Raw genomic sequence first — 7103 nt, forward strand, 5'->3', positions numbered from 1 at the left:
TCTGGAAGTACACAGTACAGCCTTTGAACTTGTAGGGCTTCAGTGTATTCAATATATTGAATCATACTAAATATAAGGTGGATTCAGTTGAGTAGCCGTGTTGCTCTGATCTTAGCAACAGAACAAAGTTTGAGTGCAGTGGCCCCTTTAAGACCAACAAAGTTTAATTCTGGGTATAGGTTTTCGTGTGTATTGCACACTTCTGTAGAAAGCTTCTAACCAGAATTAATCTTTGTTGGTCTTAAAGGGGCCGCTGGACTCAAACTTTGCTCTAAACGTAGGGTGGTTTGGGAATGTACTTATTCAATTCATTCATTGATATCCCTGGCCTTTCCCCCTCCAATGGTGATCCCAAGCGGTTCACGTCATTCTCCTCACCTCCATTTCGTCCTCACAACAACCCTGTGAGGCAGGTTAGGGCTGAGAGAGTGATTGACCCAAAGTCACCCAGCGAGCTTCCATGGCACAGGTGGGGATTCGAAACTGGGTCTTCCAGCTACTAGTCTGACTCTTGACCACTAAACTACACCACACCACAGTTGTGAGTCAGCTATGGTTTATAAACGCCCCTTCCTTTCCTTGGATTCTGGCATTCTTCCCTTCAGGAGGCCGCTTGGAACCCAGCTGAGGCCCGACAAAGTCCTGGCAGTAAAGAAGCTGCATTTCTACACCAGCATCATATCCAGTGCTCCCTCTAAGCTGAGTTAGTGTGAGCTAGCTCACAGTTTTTAAGCCTCTGGCTCACAGATTTTTGTCTTCACTCAGGAAGGATGGCTCCAGAGCTAACTTATGCAGTAGCCGAAATCGCTCGCTCACAACTCTAGTGCCAGCAGCTCACAAAGTAGAATTTCTGCTCACAAGACTCCACAGCTTAGAGGGAGCATTGATTCATATCCACACCATATTATCCAGCAGCGCAATTCCAGGTTGGTAGGCAGACCCCAAGAAGGCCTGTGAGTGGTGCACTCTTTACAGAAACATTTTGCACCTTAAGATCACGCCATCTGCCTCAACCTAGATGACACGTGGGACCCCAGACTCTCTCCTAATTGTCCCATTGGCCACAGCTAGTTGTCGTTGTTCAGGTCATCTTCACCTGATTCCGCCTAGAAGGCACAAGAAATTCAGGCCACCACAGGTCCCTTCTCAGTGGCGACTAGTTGCAGAAGGCCGGCCAGCAGGATAGCTAGTAACCCTTTCCGGGTAAGGTATCAGAGTACTACCCTGCCCTGGATGGTCTGAGCTAGCCAGACCTCATCTCATCTCATCTCGGAAGCTAAGCTGGGTCGGCCCTGGCTAGTATTTGGGCGGGAGGCCACCCAGGAAGCCCACGATTGCGACACAGAGACAGGCGACGGCCAAACCACCTCTGAACGTCCGGCCTTGAAAGCCCCTACGGGGTCACCCTAAATTGGCTGCAAAACTTGACAGCACTTTGCACCCCCTCAGACTGCTGCTTTGGAACAAAACAATCTTTAGACCCCGCTGATCCTGGCCAATGTCAGCCCGTCTCTAATTCACCAGTTCTGGGGAAAGAACGACGCCGAGCACAATCTGCATATCCCGCCCCAGTTGACAACCTACACGAGGCGAGATGTGTGTGTGTGTGTGTGTGTAAACGACAAACCCCGTTGATGTTTTTGATGAACCGTCACTGACCACAACATCCTTCGAGAGCTCCTGTCCACATTGGCCAAGGGAGGCAATACTTTGCCAAGATTAAGAACATAAGAACATAAGAGAAGCCAATGTTGGATCAGGCCAATGGCCCATCTAGTCCAACACTCTGTGTCACACAGTGGCCAAAAATACCAGGTGCCACCAGGAGGTCCAGCAGTGGGGACAGGACACTAGAAGCCCCCCCCCTGTTGCCCCCCCCCCCCGCAAGCACCAAGGATACAGAGCATCACTGCCCCAGACATAAGAACATAAGAGAAGCCAATGTTGGATCAGGCCAATGGCCCATCTAGTCCAACACTCTGTGTCACACTGTGGCCAGAAATACCAGGTGCCACCAGGAGGTCCAGCAGTGGGGCCAGGACACTAGAAGCCCTCCCACTGTTGTCCCCCCCCCAGCACCAAGAATACAGAGCATCCCTTGCCCCAGACTGAGAGTCCCTATCTATACCTTGTGGCTAATAGCCACCGATGGACCTCTGCTCCATATGTTTATCTAATTCCCTCTTGAAGCCATCCATGCTTGTAGCCGCCACCAAGTGTTAATCACTCTTTGGGTGAAAAAGGACTTCCTTTTATCCGTTCTAACCCAACCGCTCAGCAATTTCATGGAGTGCCCACGAGTTCTTGTCTTGTGAGAAAGGGAGCAAAGGACTTCTTTCTCTACCTGCTCTATCCCATGCATAATCTTATAAACCTCGATCATGTCACCCATCAGCCATCGTTTCTCCAAGCTAATGTTCTGCTTCTTTCTGGAGGACAGACTCCAAAAGACTTTCTCTCTCCTGTAGGGTTCAGTTGTTTTAAACAGCTGAGCAGAACATTAGTAAATCCGAGAGAAGACCACACAAGCATTTTTCAAGAACAAATGAAGTGGGAGCCCTGGATTAATTATTTCCCTCTTTTTAGAGGACACACCTTCTCTGTTTTTTGGCGCCTGTCCTCTTTTGGGCTCTTTTTAAAAAACTGATGAAGATGTCCTCTTTTTGGGTTGGAAGGTTAAGAAGAAGAGAAGAGAAGAAGAGATTCAATTTATACCCCCACCCTTCACTCGGAGTCTCAGAGCGGCTTACAAACTCCTCTCCCTTCCCCTCCCCACAACAGCCACCCTGTGAGGTAGGTGGGGCTGGGAGAGCTCTTTCTAGAACTGTCCTTGAGAGAACAGCTCTGACAAAACTATGGCTTGCCCAAGGTCATCCAGCAGCCGCAAGTGGAGGCGTGGGGAATCAAACCCGGTTCTCCCAGATGAGAGTCCACACACTTAACCACTACACCAAACTTGCTCTTAAGAATATCCCTAGTCAGTAGCAATTATCACAGCTTAAATAGGAGGGGTTACTCAAAATGAGACTTGTCATAGTGATCATTTGTTTGAAGTAGTCGGACGGGAAATATGTCCTCTTTTATTTTTCAAAGTATGAGAACCCTAATTAAGTACATTTGTTAAACAGATAATGTAAGATGCATCGATTTATACTATGTATGGGTGTGAAAGCTGGACAAGGAAGAAAGTGGATGACTTTGAAATGTGGTGTTGGAGGAGAGTTTTACGGATTGTGGCACCCCCAACATACTTCAAAGGAAGACTCTCAAATGTCGGAAAGAAAACACCAAAGACACTAAGCTATGGAAATACAAGAGGATGAACCTAACAACTTCTACAGCTTCTTCTCAAGTGACTGCCAAAACCATTGCATGTATCTTTAAATAGGTATGCTTTATTAAAGGACATTTACAACACATTTTAAGATGGCGCTCTCTTCAGTAGAAAGAACCCAAACTTACATCTTGATGAGTCTCTTTATCCACATCAACAGCATACGAAAAGGACAGGTTTTCCCAAGCGATGTAGTTTTTCTCAAGTTTAGGAAAAGAACAAGAAGGCCCTTGCGTCTGGATTCAAGCACCTCCTTGAATGGTACCACGTGTCCATGTGACAGACCGTGACGGAGCCTAGAGCCCTGCGACTGGCTTGCAGAAGGGTCACGCACTAGGAGGCACAGACTACAGCCAGGGTAATGGCTATCATCTCCGTAGTCTGCTGAACACAGGTCAGCTTGTAACAAATTTACACACTATTTTGCTGCTGTTGTCTTCTTGGCCTTCTAAACCGTCTGCAGTGTTCATCAAGGATTTACGCTCGTTCTCACCGGCTTCAGCCCTGCCAGTCAACACAACTGCTCAGCACTTTCTATGTTACATTTCTCTGGGCTCTCCTCTACCTGTAGGAAAAATCCGGTATGAGAATAAATGACAACTCCTTGGCTTCTCCCCCTTCACAATATGCCACCTCGGGTTCTTGGGAGCTAACGGAATGCTTAAACAATGGATCTGGTACACGGCTCTTCAAGCTGACAGAGCTTGGACACACCTCTACCCAGCAGTAGGGAATCATAGCCAAAACGTTTTGCCAGCAAACTATCTTTACACTCTAGGTAAAGGTTTCCCTTGCTTGAAAGCCAGTCAAATCCGACTCTAGGGTTGCAGTGCTCATCTCCGTTTCCAAGCCGAAGAGCCAGAGTTGTCCGAAGACGTTTCCGTGGTCATGTGGCCGGCATGACTAGACGCCGAGGCGCACGGAATGCTGTTACCTTCCCACCAAAGCGGTAGCTATTTATCTACTTGCAATTTCTTGCTTTCGAACTTCTATGTTGGCAGGAGCTGGAACCAGAGACGGTAGCTCACGCCGTCACATGGCACTCGGGTCTCGAACTGCTGAACTACCGACCTTCCAGCCTGCAGTTCAGCATCTTAACCACTTGAGCCACCAAATCCCCCAAATACTGCAGAGCTTTCACTTGGTTTGCTTTAATCGCCTGCCCTCAGCGCTGCTAGAAGGGAGGTATTTACACAATCCGCACTCTCAACATCTGTGTTCCTGCCAAATGAATGCAGTCGAAACAGTGGAACATGCATTATTATACTGCCTATTGCACAGGGACATTCGTTTCACATATCTCACCCCCTGTTCCATCTAAATTCCCAGGAAGATCTGATAAATTCCATACATATCTCCTCCTTGGCGACTGATGTAACAAGACCACCGCTAAAGCGGCCAAATTCGACTTCCGACAAGATGGCTCTCCAGTAAGGAGCCTTCTCATTAGGCTTGGAGATCTTAACTCTCCAGGGGCGTTCGAAAACACTGATGAGAGATAAGATTCGCCTCAAGGGTTGTGAGAGGCCGTTGATAAGTGGTTTTTATCAGAGCTGCCCTGGTCAGATTGGATCTCATCGAGAAATGTGAGTTAATTGGTGGTTGTGTACTGCATGCCTGTACTGATAAGGAGGGTCTGCCAATATCTTGTTTCTTCTCTCCCCCCCCCCTCTTTAATTTTCTTTTCCTTTTGGAAATCTGGGCATTTGACTCTATTTAGCGTTATATATAAGGACGTATATCTGTTTATATAAACACCGCTTAAGAAACAGCGGTGAGCAGCTTTACTTTTGCTTTCACCCGATTGTAATAAAACATTATTCAAGTTAGCTGTTGTAGATTTTCTGGGCTCTATGGCCGTGGTCTTGACCACGTGGTCAAGACCACGGCCATACAACCCGGAAAATCTACAACAACTAATGAACTCTGGTCGTGAAAGCCTCGACAACATATTATTCAAGTTAACTGGACAACTGTATAGCATTTTGAACTAATGAGAAGCCTATAACTGGAGGACGTTTACAACTCAAGATTTACTACTATTACTTTATTCATTAATCTCGCTCTGTAGACTAACGTCTGTCTCCTAACCTTGGGGAAAAGGAGTCAGTCCCCCCCCCCCCAGACTGTGGTTTTTCAAGTATCAGACTTGAGCTGGATCAAAGTTTATTTCTTTTTAATTCCATACTGCTCCTGCTGCATTGGAATCCCTTGAACTTTCATTTTGTTTCGGGAGTAATACAAGCCTTTTTGGGGGGACGAGTTTTATGGAAACTCTGGAGAACCTTTTCTCTCAGCCCATGTTTATTTGGAACTGGATGAATCTGGTTTTTCAATTTATGCAGTGGCCTTTGCTACCACCCTGTGGAATTTACAGCTATCTGCAGTGGAATTTACAACTATTGCTGAACTTGCTTTCAATTTGCTCATATTGGATTTTTTGGACAGAGGCCAAGTGAAGATTTGAACGCCAAGCCCTGAATAAGGCAACAAGAACTCAACACAAGAATCCAAACTCTTTAATAATATTAACAAATTATTAATGTAATACGGTCTATCTCTTTGTAAAATAGTTGTGAATAGGAGGGTAATTAACAAATATTATTTTTTATTAACAGACTAACTTAAGTTAGCATTTCATATCCTATTTAACCCTATTTTCTTAATTTTTAAAAATTTTACAATCTAAGGTTTCTGTAATCCTCTTAATATAAACTATAAATTAGTGTATTTGAAATACAAGTGATAAAGTTCTATTTGATACTGTTCTATTTGATACTGAGTTTTATAGCATAAACTCAGGGCTTAAATTTTAAGCTTAATTTTAATTGTTTTGTTGTGGTGACTGTAATCAAATGAAAACTTTGGAGTAATAAGTTAATGCAAAGTCTTTGTAGAAGATATAGGCATAAAATGGACTTCAACAAGGACCAAGGAAAAGAAAAAGAAGACTGATGAAGAACTTGATCCAGAAATGCCTGAATGGTTGCAGAAACTTCAAGATAACTTGGCTATACAGCTGAACTCAATTACAGGCACACTCTCCTATCAGATGCAACAGTCAGAGGACTGAATGCACCGTAAATTGACTCAGATAGAAAAAGGAATTCAACAACAGATTATACAATTAAAGCAAGAACAAGAAAATACTTCTGATTGTATTAAAAAGGAACTTTCAACTGTGAGACAAGATATATCCACGGGATTGACACAGACTCAAAAAAGATTCAAGAAAACACTGAAAAGATTGTTCATACCCAGAGACAATACAACAAGCCTGAACTTCATCAAGAGGTTCAAGATCATTTACTGGAAAAAGCTAATCAAAAGATCGAAACTTTGGAGGTCCAGAACAGAAGCAGTAATCTTAAATTTCAATCCATTCCAGTGGATTTTGGTAAAGCGGATCTTGAAGAAGACTTTTGTAAGCTGTTACAAGATCACTACAAGACTGAAGAAGGTTCCCTGCATATCGATCAAATATACAGAATTAATCCTAGATTTGCTGTCAGGAATAAACTTCCACGTGATATTTTGGTGTAGTCCACACATAAAAAAAGAAGAGATCTCGTCTTGAACAAAAAGAACTTCTCCTCTCAAAATTCATGAGACGGAAATACAAATTTTCCAAGACTTTCCCTCCACTCTTTTGAAAAAGGGGAGAGATTTTGATTTTTTAAGACAGATATTACAAAAGAAATAAATAAAGTACTGTTGGAAGATTCCATTTGCCCTGGAAGTGCAACTACCAAAAGACAAGATACATATC

At 44.2% G+C, this 7103-nt stretch overlaps 1 protein-coding gene across 1 annotated transcript in view; it reads right to left on the reverse strand.

Annotated features, from left to right (window-relative positions):
* Positions 1–3520: 3520 nt before the first annotated feature.
* LOC107109148 (DNA-directed RNA polymerase III subunit RPC1-like) overlaps positions 3521–7103 on the reverse strand; it is a gene marked incomplete at its 5' end in the record, with an annotated part of 30785 nt that continues 27202 nt past the window's right edge. Inside the window, one exon of the mRNA XM_015409722.1 lies at positions 3521–3899. The remainder of the gene's footprint in view (positions 3900–7103) is intronic.

This window comes from Gekko japonicus, unplaced genomic scaffold (genome assembly GCF_001447785.1).
Source record: "Gekko japonicus isolate JY-2015 unplaced genomic scaffold, Gekko_japonicus_V1.1 scaffold3665, whole genome shotgun sequence".
Lineage (NCBI taxonomy): Eukaryota > Metazoa > Chordata > Lepidosauria > Squamata > Gekkonidae > Gekko > Gekko japonicus.